Source organism: Doryrhamphus excisus, linkage group LG8 (genome assembly GCF_037039965.1).
Source record: "Doryrhamphus excisus strain RoL-2023G ecotype Guam linkage group LG8, RoL_Dexc_Guam_v1.1, whole genome shotgun sequence".
In the NCBI taxonomy this organism is placed as follows: Eukaryota; Metazoa; Chordata; class Actinopteri; order Syngnathiformes; family Syngnathidae; genus Doryrhamphus; species Doryrhamphus excisus.
In genome coordinates this window covers 16,449,287-16,462,605 of record NC_136364.1, presented here as the reverse complement: position 1 = coordinate 16,462,605, position 13,319 = coordinate 16,449,287, and the positions used below count along the sequence as shown (strand labels likewise).

General features: G+C 39.6%; 1 protein-coding gene across 1 annotated transcript in view; it reads right to left on the bottom strand.

The window, feature by feature from the left end:
* The window catches only part of rtn4rl1b (reticulon 4 receptor-like 1b), a 181,036-nt gene that overhangs the window by 86,389 nt on the left and 81,328 nt on the right, over nucleotides 1–13,319 (bottom strand). The gene's annotated exons all lie outside the window — the stretch shown is intronic.

Below are 13,319 nucleotides of genomic sequence, written 5' to 3'. Positions count from 1 at the left end.
TTGTGCTTTTAAAGAAGGAAGATGTGGGATTTTGGCGAGCAAATGCTTTTATTGAAGACGATTTTACTTCCACATCACACTTGAACACTTTCAAGTGTTCTTGCTAGCAAGTGACCCACATCATCCATTTCTCCCTGAGTCAGGTGTGTAATGCGGCATGCTTTCCCCCTTATTTTAAGATTATTTTTAAACCTACGTCATTTTTGAGCAATTATTCTGCTATCACAGAGCGTGAAAATGTGCTCATCTTTGCAGCTGAAGAACATCGCCTGCAGAGTTTCACATATTCTGGATGCCCGACTGAGGGTTTTTTGAAGTGTGCCCATACCAGAAATGCTTAAACTTGTGGGTATTCACATTCAAATTAGAATAGTCCAACTTTCAAATAATCTGAGGTTAAATCAGTTTATAAGAGCAGCAGTATTTGACTACATTTTCACAGATTTTTAAGGGTCAGAAACTTATTTTTCAGTGTTAATCATGATTTGGAGTGCATGAGAAAATGGAAAGAAAACATTGCTCTCTTTGACCACATGGTCATGTGTGTTCATCCAGCATTAATACCAGTAATGATTTCACTGTAAACAACAATGCAGTGCATGAGTTTCACAACAACAACAACAGCTGTGTAGCACAAGAAACACTTTGCAGCGCACGTAGAGGTAAATAAACCTGCTGGATACTATATAAATTAAATTAAATTAAATTAAATTAAATTAAATTAAATTAAATTAAATTAATTTTAATTAATTTTAATTAATTTTAATTAATTTTAATTAATTTTAATTAATTACATTTAATCATTTAAAAGTAATTTAATCTCCAAAAGGGGGTGCTGCAAAGAAAAATTAGGGAACCACAGCATTAAGTGAAGTATATACGATATAGTATCCATACCGTATGTCTAAACAGCATCAGAGAGTACTCTGCCATCGACCGCAGTTGTTTCAAAGTGCGCACTTACACCCCTAACAAGACTCAGCCCCCAACTGAACATTCAATAAGTGAGCATACAAGACTAACAAATAGTCTTTAGAGCCCAGATCATTTCCCGTGTCAACAATTCAGCTGAGAAATCAGCAAAAAGTTGTACCAAATGGATTTACTCAAGACTCCTCACAAAGCCTCTGCGGTGACCTTTTGTGCTTGAATTAGGGTTAATCAAAGTTTAAACCTTTTCAAATCCCTCAAGAAGACACTCGGGGAAACTGGATCGAACTTGGAATAATGATGTGAAACAAAGATGAGGGGGTTGGGTGGAAAAGAAGAAGAATTGGATCAGAGTTGGGACCGTTGAGGGAGGTGTAGACACGCCTCGTGTGCATTTGGAGGTTTCAAACAGTAGCTACTACAGGTTTGCAGGACATCTTCACACCGACGGCTCATCCATATTTTAAGACTGAAGCTGCTTCGTGCCTGAATGGGCTGCTCCGAAGGCGCCGGTCCACCGACAGAGACGACTCTCAGCCTGCATGGTAGCACAGCACACTCATTGCTGCTATTTTGGAAACAATGCACTGAAGTGTGTAGTGTGTGTGCGTGTGTGGGGGGGGGGGGGTGTTACTGCATTTCTCCCGACAGTGAACCCACACAGCTCTTTGATCTACCTTTATGCGAATATTAAACTACCTGTCAACGGTGTGATTAAACACGTCCACTGCTTTCTTAAACGACAGTGGACCTCCTAAGTTCAGCCTGGTCTTTTCTGTGAGAAGTTATTATGATTTTTAACATTAGAAATAATGCTAACTCGGTTCATTCATTTCAGGCCCAAACTGCTATTACAAAATTGTAATTATCCAGGTGATGTTAGCAGTCATTCATTCATTCATTCATTTTCTACCGCTTTTCCTCACGAGGGTCACGGGGGGTGCTGGAGCCTATCCCAGCTGTCTTCGGGCGAGAGGCGGTGTACACCCTGGACTGGTCGCCAGCCAATCATAGGGCACATATAGACAAACAACCATTCACACTCACATTCATACCTATGGACAATTTGGAGTCGCCAATTAACCTAGCATGTTTTTGGAATGTGGGAGGAAACCGGAGTACCCGGAGAAAACCCACGCATGCACGGGGAGAACATGCAAACTCCACACAGAGATGGCCGAGGGTGGAATTGAACCCTGGTCTCCTAGCTGTGAGGTCTGTGTGCTAACCACTTGACTGCCGTGCCGCCCGTTAGCAGTCATATTTAAGTCTTAATTGTCATAGAAGTAAAACTAAATACAACAACACAAAAGCAAAATTACTCTCTCTTTTTAAGAGGCCTGACCGACAGTGGTATTGTTGAAATAAATGCTTGTTTGCAACCAGGCAGAATAATAACATTTGTATTTGCTTTCTATTCATCCATTGTCGGCGGGTATGTTGGAGCCTATCCCACCCTGGACACATACTATAAACAGACTGCGGTTGCATTATTGGTGCGGAATTATTGGGATTTATCGTTGAAGCATCTGCTTGGTAACATTTATTCATTATTTCACTATTTCATATATCTTTCTATTGTCCACCCTCGGCCATCTGTGTGGAGTTTGCATGTTCTCCCCGTGCATGCGTGGGTTTTCTCCGGGTACTCCGGTTTCCTCCCACATTCCAAAAACATGCTAGGTTAATTGGCGACTCCAAATTGTCCATAGGTATGAATGTGAGTGTGAATGGTTGTTTGTCTATATGTGCCCTGTGATTGGCTGGCAACCAGTCCAGGGTGTACCCCGCCTTTCACCCGAAGACAGCTGGGATAGGCTCCAGCACCCCCCGCGACCCTTGTGAGGAAAAGCGGTAGAAAATGAATGAATGAATGAATGAATATCTTTCTATTGTTGCAGTCCATTTACAGTTATCATCACACTTGGTATGGTATCCTCCCGACAAAAACAAAACAAGCCAAAGAAAAGAAGAAAAGAAGAAAAGAAGAGGATACCAATAAATAATATGAATAATAATATATTAATAAAAATGTATTTTGTAATTAACAAAATATACACTTCATACTAACAAACAATTACATAGAATATTTTAATTTAATTTTTGACTTGTTGTCAATGACCAGCCCAGTCCTGGGTAAGGAACCCTGCCATAAGGTACCGTCAATCCAGGGTACACTCCAGTGCAGGGGTGGGCAAACTACGGCCCGGGGGCCACATGCGGCCTGCTAAGCGTTTGAATCCGGCCCGCCAGTTGCTTTCTAAGTATTTCAACTTTGAACATACAAACTGGCAACATGACTTGCAAGTCGGATGTCTTATTTAGTAAAAAAAAAACAAAAAAAAAAACTGTAAAATTAAATTACATAGATTGATGTGGCCTGATGTTTAAAGTGCTCCTTGAAGGAAAATTATAAGCATAAAATAGTGCGTGTGTGTGTGTTAAATATATGTTCTGGTCCTCTGGACAATTTTATGACTCAATGCAGCCCACAACTCAAAATATTTGCCCACCCCTGCTCCAGTGCAAGACACTAATTTGGCTTATTTGTTAACATTCAAGCTAATTATTGTTATGTGTTTTAGATGAGCAGTAAAAGTTTTCATTAAAAAAATTGTATTTACAAATAATTGTGGATTTGCAATTCAGATCACTCACATTAAATTAAAAAAATAAGTTGTATAAACTCCACTTGTAAAAAAAACTAATTAGAGCTTTGGGAGGGAGTGATAAATGAAAACAAAGTCCACCCCAAGAGAACATTTGGAGATTAAATGAAAAGAAAAGACTACCAATGTAAATAATTGGTTTTTCTTTGTTCCTATTTTTATAGAAAATTGTCATACATTAAGAAGACAAATCATACAGGAAGAGGTCCAACCCAGAAGGGTGCCACTTGTGCTTTGCACACTACACAAGATCCATTTCTTGTGTTTGTTATGACTACACTGGGATTTCGCTGTTTGCCTCCCAAAGCAAAACGGCCTTGAAGAACAAAAGTCATGGTCCCGTCATCTAACGCACAAACTTAGTCGAGTTTGAACCAAAATAAAGGAGACAAAAAAGATCATGAGATGGAACTTGAGGAAAAAAAAGACAGCAAAGGTTGAATCTAACTATGATGAATCATCAGGAGAGAACCGTTTAAAACCATCCAGCCAAGCTTAAGAATGGCACTAATGGTGTGTGGCGATGTCAATTAAAGACGTCACATCGATATGAAAGAGTGGAGGAAGGTGTGTGGAGGCAGAGAAGGAGAACAAAATGGAAAAAGCTATCGCAATGGAAACCTGTATGAGGGGCATGAGGGCACAGTGCCCCGCCGGAACCAGAAGATGGTTCCTTCCGACCAGAAATTACATAAGGGCATTCAGAAAAATCAATGCGCTATTTTGTTCTTTTATGTTAACGTCTTTCAATAAAAATGGCACAAAACAGAAAATGTCAGTTATTTAGCAAACAAAAAGGGCTGCACGGTGGACAAGTGGTTACCATGTAGGCGACACGGTCAGGAGATCGAAAAGAGATCCCTCGTCTATTGAGGTTAATTGGTTGCAGACCCGACTGTGATAGGTGAATTTTTTAAAGTTAAATATGTTAGGGCTGCATGGCGGACAAGTGGTTAGCGCGCATGCCTCACAGCTAGGAGACCAGAGTTCAATTCCACACTTAGTCATCTCTGTATGGAGTCTGCATGTTCTCCCCATGTATGTGTGGGTTTACTCCGGTTTCCTCCCACATTCCAAAAACATGCTAGGTTAATTAGCGACTCCAAATTGTCCATAGGTATGAATGTGAGTGTGAATGGTTGTTTGTCTATATGTGCCCTGTGATTGGCTGGCCACCAGTCCAGGGTGTACCCCGCCTCTCGTCCGAAGACAGCTGGGATAGGCTCCAGCATACCCGCAACCCTAGTAGGGATAAGCGGCATAAAAAATTATGGATGGATAGCAAACTAAAATAAATTTTCTCGTCCGCTAGCTCTGATTTCTTAGCTTCAAATACAAACTTTTGAGAAACTTTGACTGCAAATGTCCAAATCAATGTGTGTGACAGGTAGAGAAGCTCCCCTAAGGAGAATATTTCCGATTATCTTTAAACAAGATAACTTTTCGGACTTTTTTTGTAGGGAAATTTTTTTTTGACATATTTGGTCAGTATGGTATCTGTCTATAGTGGCCAAGACAACATCCAACATTGCAATACCGACTTGTGACATGTTTTAATGTCTTTTATTAGAGCAGAAGCACATTTTGATAATCCAAAGCCATCTTGGCTTCTACTTAGCAACAAAGAATTTGGAGGCATTTCTATCATGAAGAGACTCCAAAAAGTATCTAAAACTCATATGAAGTCTAACATTTTGATTAAAAACTTCCTTTTTAATTTCATTTTGGCCATTTTCAAAGCTGGTTCAAAAAGCAACTTCATCCTCAAATTTCTGTCCGATCGTTACCAAACTCTAATCATGTAAACGAGACAGATGGGTGGTGCAAAATTGTGAAAACATTAAGCTTAAGTCGCTGCCTTTTGGACAGAGCATGGCGTGGAAGTTAGATCTATCGAGCTCCCTGTCCTCAAGCGCTTGCCAACTTTCATGCTACCCAGACAGGCGAGAGGGTGCCAAAGCCCGTTCATTCCTACTTGCAGCTTTAATCTCTTTTTGCAGTGCTAATGTGTAATGAGCAGCTGAATTAATTTTCCGTCCATCGGTGACACAACTGGGCGACATGTGGCAGCATACGGCCATCTTTGAGCTTAAAACTGGTCCAGCTGGAACTAAGTGCCTGACACACACACACACTCACACATATGAAAGTGTGTTTGCGAGAGACTAGTGCAGCGTGCTAATGCAGTAGCCTGTCACATGGTTTGTATTATAAATGAGCGCAGCACACAAGGGCGTCTGGACCAAGTATGGGGCAGCTAGATAATTTAGAGAGTTATGCCGGGGCCGCTTTGTCGAGCCGTGCTGTGTTAGCCGAAGCTGGCAAAGTGGCTTTGTGTTGCATGATATGTATGTGTCCACACACGTAGCTCACGTTGGAATACATAACATAACATATTATTTATCATCCACTGTGGAAGAAGGAGCGTGCAGTAACACACAAAGTTGGAAAGATATAAAAAAAAATAGAACGTCAATATATATGGCTCCCCAAAGATTCTAGCAACGCATGATCCGATGTGGAGACACTTGATTTCCTCATCGTTTGCAGAGTTGTTGTCAACAGTAGCTGCATAATTCATTGTGATGGCGTCAGTGTTGACATCTTATCTTATAGAGGCCCGCAGATAGGATGGTATTATGTTGAATAAGTCAACAGAAAAGCAAGGGAAGGAGAAGCGGCATAGAAGAAGGATGGATGGATGGATGGAAAAGCAAACAAAATACATTATTAAACCTGCAATCAATTTAAAATCTTTGACTAACACACACACACACACAGACCACTAATTCCCCGCAAAAAAAACCCAAATCCATAAGATATGTTTGTATATCTTGCAGCAAATTAAAACTCCTGGTCAGTTGATATCCTGACGTTACATGAAAATGTCAAAGCCTTAAACTCTTTAACAGGCATTTTCTAAATATATTTTTAACTTTTTTTAATTTTATTTGGGCAAATATATGAAACATTGCAGTGCATTTCTTACATCAATCAAAATATAACTTTCCAATGATTGGAAAGTTGATGAAAATGATTCGATGAAGCAATTTTTAAGGCTTTGGGACTCCAGCTAACCACATTGAGAGACAGATGAAAAGGTAAAAACAGCTGTGAACCGTCCCAGGAGTGGCCCCTCCAACAAAAATTACCCCAAGAGTGCAGTGACGACTCAACCAAGGGGTCACAAAAGGCCCCACAACTGCAAACCTCACTTGCCTCAGTTAAGGTCAGTGTTCATGACGCCACCATAAGAAAGACAAGACTAAAACCACTGCTGAACAAAAACTGATTCGGTGGAAAATGATTCGATGAAGCCATTTCTCAGGCTTTGGGACTCCAGCTAACCACATTGAGAGACAGGTGAAAAAGTAAAAACAGCTGTGAACCTTCCCAGGAGTGGCCCGGCCATCAAAAATGACCCCAAGAGTGCAGTGACGACTCAACCAAGAGGTCACAAAAGGCCCCACAATAACATCCAAAAAAACCCCACAAACCTCACAAACAAATACATTATTCAACCTGCAATCAATTTAAAATCTTTGACTAACACACACACACACACGCCACTAATGCCCTGCAAAAAACCCCCAAATCCATAAGATATGTTTGTATATCTTGCAGCAAATTAAAACTCCTCGTCAGTAGATATCCTGAGGTTACATGAAAATGTCAAAGCCTTAAACTCTTTAACGGGCATTCACTAAATATATTTTTAACCTTTTTTTTTCATTTTATTTGGGCAAATATATGAAACATTACAGTGCATTTCTTACATCAATCAAAATATAACTTTCCATTATTTACATTTGTATTCAACTATCTGATCACAAGCCTAAAATGAGTAGGCTGAAGCAAAAGCTTACAAATGCCCCTGTTATTATTATCATTGTAATATTATTATTGTTATTATCATTATCATTATTAGCATTATTGTTATAATCTTTAGCATTACTACCATTATTATTGTTATTATCACCATTGTTATAATCATCATTAATATTACCATTTTCATCATTACAGTTGTAACAATTTTTGGATTTTTTTTTATTAAGTAAACAACTTAACAGTTGCATAACTATTCTCCTACCTATTGATGGAGGCTGGATTGTATTTATGTGCTATTTTTGTTAATTTATTAGGTCATAACAACAATATTCAAGTCATCCAATATCAACTTTTTGACTTATTTAACCTGCACAACCTTTGATACATATTTATTACATCTGTCCAGGTCACTTGAAGTGTGTGAGTGACCAGACATAAAGCTCTGACAGTACTGACTACACCGCAAGACACTAAATATAATATCTTTTTCAGTCTTTTATACTTTCTTCATGGTGTTAGAGTCGGGTTATGATGGTAGTTGTGAGTGTGCTATTGATTTTCATTGTCTTTTTGTCCCTTTTCCAAAGAATACCGTTATCTGCAACAGTATGTCATGTATTGTAGTCATGGCACTAGACAAGGACATACAAAAAAAATGGCTTGCAAGCTCAGCAAAAAAAAAATAAAAATACAAATACAATAAGCGCTATTCAAATGATTATGCTGACTGCATGTTTAGTATATTGTTCATAGATAACAGCAGGAGACATCTTTATTTGCATTTGCCGCCTCCGCCATTCTCTGCAGTGATCTCCCATCTGTGGGCGGAGCACTTTCCATAGCAGACCTGTCAACGAGCCCTTTGCAAACCTGTGCAGAGTTCATGAGCATCCTGGGATGTGTGCCAAAATCCCTTGGTGCCCTCAAGAAATAAGTAAAAGCTTTGCTTCTGCCGAGTCCTTCGCTATAAGGAAAATAAGACCCTTGGAAGGACATGGAGGGGAAAAAAAGAAGAGGATTTTTTTTTTTTTGCTCTCTGCCTGCTTTCTAATTAGACAGGCCAATGTGAGCGGAATACCAATGGAGGGATGCAAAGTGGAGAGCAGATGCAGATGGGAGGAAAAAAAACACGGGGGTGTCCCACAACCTTAGCCCACATAGGAACGCCACCTGGAAAGGTAAACAGGTGTTCTTATACTGGCGACTTGGGCGCCATAATCAGTGGGTGTGTGTAAAACAGACAGATGGGGAAGGCTCAGAGTCGCACCCAACAAACTGGATGCTTGACAGCAAATTAAAGTATTTTTCATTTTAGAGGGATCGGGGATTTAAAAAAAAATAGATAACTGCAATGTAAATGTGCATGACAAGCATGTAATTAATTGTGCTCATTTAGAAAAGAAAGATAATTTGATTAAGCAATTTCTAAGGCTTTGGGACTCCAGCTAACCACATTGAGAGACAGGTGAAAATGTAAAAACGACTGTGAACCTTCCCAGGAGTGGCCCGGCCATCAAAAATGACCCTAAGAGTGCAGTGACGACTCAACCAAGAGGTCACAAAAGGCCCCACAACAACATCCAAAAAAACGCAAACCTCACTTGCCTCAGTTAAGGTCAGCGTTCATGACGCCACCATAAGAAAGACAAGACAAAAACCACTGCTGAACAAAAACTGATTCGGTGGAAAATGATTCAATGAAGCCATTTCTTAAGCTTTGGGACTCCAGCTAACCACATTGAGAGACAGGTATAAAGGTAAAAAGAGCTGTGAACCTTCCCAGGAGTGGCCCAGCCAACAAAAATTACCCCAAGAGTGCAGTGATGACTCAACCAAGAGGTCACAAAAGGCCCCGCAATAACATCCAAAAAACCGCAAACCTCACTTGCCTCAGTTAAGGTCAGTGTTCATGATGCCACCATAAAAGAAAGACAAGACGAAAAGTACTGCTGAACAAAAACAACATTAAGGCTCGTCTTAATTTTTAAAATACTCTGTGTTCTGACTAGGACTGGGACGACGTGTCGACGTCATCGATGACATCGACACAAAAAATACGTCGGCAGAACTACATGTTGATGCTAGTGGTGGGCAAAACCGTTCATGTCAGTGAACAGGATCATTCTGCTTCATTCAGTAAAAATAATGGTTCATTTTGGTCAATTGGTCGTTAGCTGATTGTGATATCCTCTTGTGCATAGACCCGGTCAGTCGTGTCGAGTCAGTCCGTTAACTCATGTTCACGTTCGTTCCGACTCAACAGCTCACCAACTAGTGCTGTGTCGGACTGAACGGGTATTTTATGGGCGATTCATTCGTTCGTAAAAATGAACTAGTTCTTTCGAGCCGTTCGTTCACGAACGCCACACCACTACTCAGAATCAAATCATGGCGGCAGTCACGGCAACAAGTTTCAGTGAGTCCGGCCAGAAAAAAAGATCGCGCAACGGGGTATCCAAAGTATGGGAATACGTCACGCCAAAACGTAATGATGCGGTAGTTTGTGAACGATGCAAAATTGAGATGGCATATCATATAAGCACGACGGCGATGCACCAGCGCCTATTGAGGAAATAACCGGGAGCTGCTTGTGAGGAGAAGACGCCGTAAGTTTTCAACTTTTTTTTATTTCCTTGTTTGCAATGATTAACCCCGTCATTCATTCAAACCGCACCACCTAACTTGTGCTCCAGCCTCGCCCACACAAAAACACACTCCTCACACACTAGCGTCTTGTTGACACTTTTTTTAACTGACACACACACACTCCTCAAATACACGCTATAGTTAGTTTTATTTCTATTATTATTATTGTTATTAGTATTATTCATGTTATTAAACTTTATTGATATGGGCAGATCATTTAGAAATATATATATATATTCTATTAACCTGTGCATGTGTTTGTGGTTTATGTTTTCAGGGACTTTTAGGGATTAATCGATGCATCGAAAAACTATTTTCTAGATTAATCAATTACAGAAATAATCGTTTAACCCAGCCCTAGTTCTGATGAGACTTTTTGGAATGTGTGTAACCCATTACATCTTACCTAAAAGTCACATAAAAAGAACATCATGCTAACAGTAAAAAATAGTGGTGGTAGTGTGATGGTCTGGGGCTGTTTTAGATTCATATATAGCTTGTTCATAAATGTGTCTGGAAGGTGTGTAACCCATTACATCTGACCTAAAAGTAACACTGCATATCAGAAAAAGAACATCATGCTAACAGTAAAAAATAGTGGTGGTAGTGTGATGGTCTGGGGCTGTTTTAGATTCATATATAGCTTGTTCATAAATGTGTCTGGAAGGCGTGTAACCCATTATATCTGACCTAAAAGTAACACTGCATATCAGAAAAAGAACATTATACCAACAGTAAAACATGGTGGTGGTAGTGTGATGGTCTGGGGCTGTTTTAGATTCATATATAGCTTGTTCATAAATGTGTCTGGAAGGTGTGTAACTCATATCTGACCTAAAAGTAACACTGCATGTCAGAAAAAGAACATACCAACATTAAAACATGGTGGTGGTAGTGTGATGGTCTGGGGCTGTTTTAGATTCATATATAGCTTGTTCATAAATGTGTCTGGTAGGTGTGTAACCCATTACATCTGACCTAAAAGTAACACTGCATATCAGAAAAAGAACATTATACCAACAGTAAAACATGGTGGTGGTAGTGTGATGGTCTGGGGCTGTTTTAGATTCATATATAGCTTGTTCATAAATGTGTCTGGTAGGTGTGTAACCCATTACATCTGACCTAAAAGTAACACTGCATATCAGAAAAAGAACATTATACCAACAGTAAAACATGATGGTGGTAGTGTGATGGTCTGGGGCTGTTTTAGATTCACATATAGATTGTTCATAAATGTGTCTGGAAGGTGTGTAACCCATTATATCTGACCTAAAAGTGACACTGCATATCAGAAAAAGAACATTATACCAACAGTAAAACATGGTGGTGGTAGTGTGATGGTCTGGGGCTGTTTTAGATTCACATATAGATTGTTCATAAATGTGTCTGGAAGGTGTGTAACCCATTATATCTGACCTAAAAGTGACACTGCATATCAGAAAAAGAACCTCATACCAACAGTAAAACATCGTGGTGGTAGTATGATGGTCTGGGGCTGTTTGAGATTCATATATAGCTTGTTCATAAATGTGCCTGGAAGGTGTGTAACCCATTACATCTGACCTAAAAGTAACACTGCATATCAGAAAAAGAACATTATACCAACAGTAAAACATGGTGGTGGTAGTGTGATGGTCTGGGACTGTTTTAGATTCACATATAGATTGTTCATAAATGTGTCTGGAAGGTGTGTAACCCATTATATCTGACCTAAAAGTGCTATATAGCTTTATAATAACTATAACTTTTCATTGAATAATAATGATAGTAATAATAACACTGTGATTGGTTGGTGACCAGTCCAAAGTTTCCCAAAGACAGCTGGGATAGGCTCCAGCACACCCACGACACAAGTGAAGACAAGCAGTATAGATATCGGATGGATGGGAATAATAACCCATTAATCAAATTGCCAAAAGAAAGCATTATATGATTTTATATTATCACTGAGAAACACATATTTTTTTAAAACTACCCAACTTTTCAAAGAGTTGTATTTAAATTTTCCGAGCTCTTACCTCAGAGAAATAAAAGATCAGTGGAGTGCGAGGAGCAAAAGCGTAATGATGATACATTTGGATGAGGCGACGAGAAGGACAATTCTCACCAGAATCATTTAATGAGAAAATGTCAGCAGCGACATGACGATCAACACGGTTCTTGTGCTGACAATAGAACAAGTTTAGTCAGATACCTTTAGAAAATAGTTCACTCAAGGGAAATGAAACAATCAATATGACCTTTAACCTGAGCCAAGCAAAAATATTGCTGTTCAAAAAACAATAGTTTTCTCCTAAAGATGACAACCAATGAATGTGGAGAATACCTAAAACCTCAGCACTCTGCATTGCATCCTTGCTATTTAGGTTTAACATGACAAAGCTCTTATGTAAATTCATTAACAGATTGTTAACTTCTAATAGTCCCCTGGACCTCCTCTGTGTTTAACAACACAATTAGTGAGATATAACGTTGGAAGAGAGCAGAACGCGCCGGATTAAGTCTCATACAGGCGGCTTCAATTCAGGAGTCGACAATGACAATTTTGTCTCCAGCGGAAAAATGTCTCACTGATGCACGGCCCAGGCCTGCATGAAAACGAACATGATGCAGCTTCTACTGGCAGGGGTGGAACTGGGTGTCATTTTCTGTCGCAGATTGGTTGAATTAAAATGAAATTTATGCCCCACAGAGTGGCAACTCAAGTGCCATGCGCCTCTTTCAAGATCATAAAGGAGAATATTACAGGGTTCCTGTTTGAAGGCTTTCTTACAAGGGGACCTATTATGCTTTTTCCACTTTTCTGACCTATAAATGTAGTTAGAATGTTCTATTCTTGTGTTAAATGATGCTAAAGTTTCAGATAATGAAGTTTGCGCATTTGGAAGTGAGCCCTGAAAAAAGTTTGGGATGGCTCAAAACACTCGGTTTCAAAAGGCGTGGTAAAAACTGCCCCTGTGTGATGTCACAGACGGGTGGATGTCCTTATATGGATGTGTCTTTAAGCCAGATAAGGAATCTGCACTTTCCCAAGCCCTGCTTCTCTTTTTACTTGCTAGCAAAGCTTGCTAAATAGAAGCTCGCCCATTGTGTATTTTGTTCAATCAATTCATTGATTGTTAATAATCGTGTCAAGTGTGTGGAATCGATCGTTCGTTGATGCTTGGCTGCCTTGTTCTTTGACAACCAAAAAAAGCAGCCCTTCTCATGTCCGCATACTGTATATGTTTGTAGCTTCAAAAA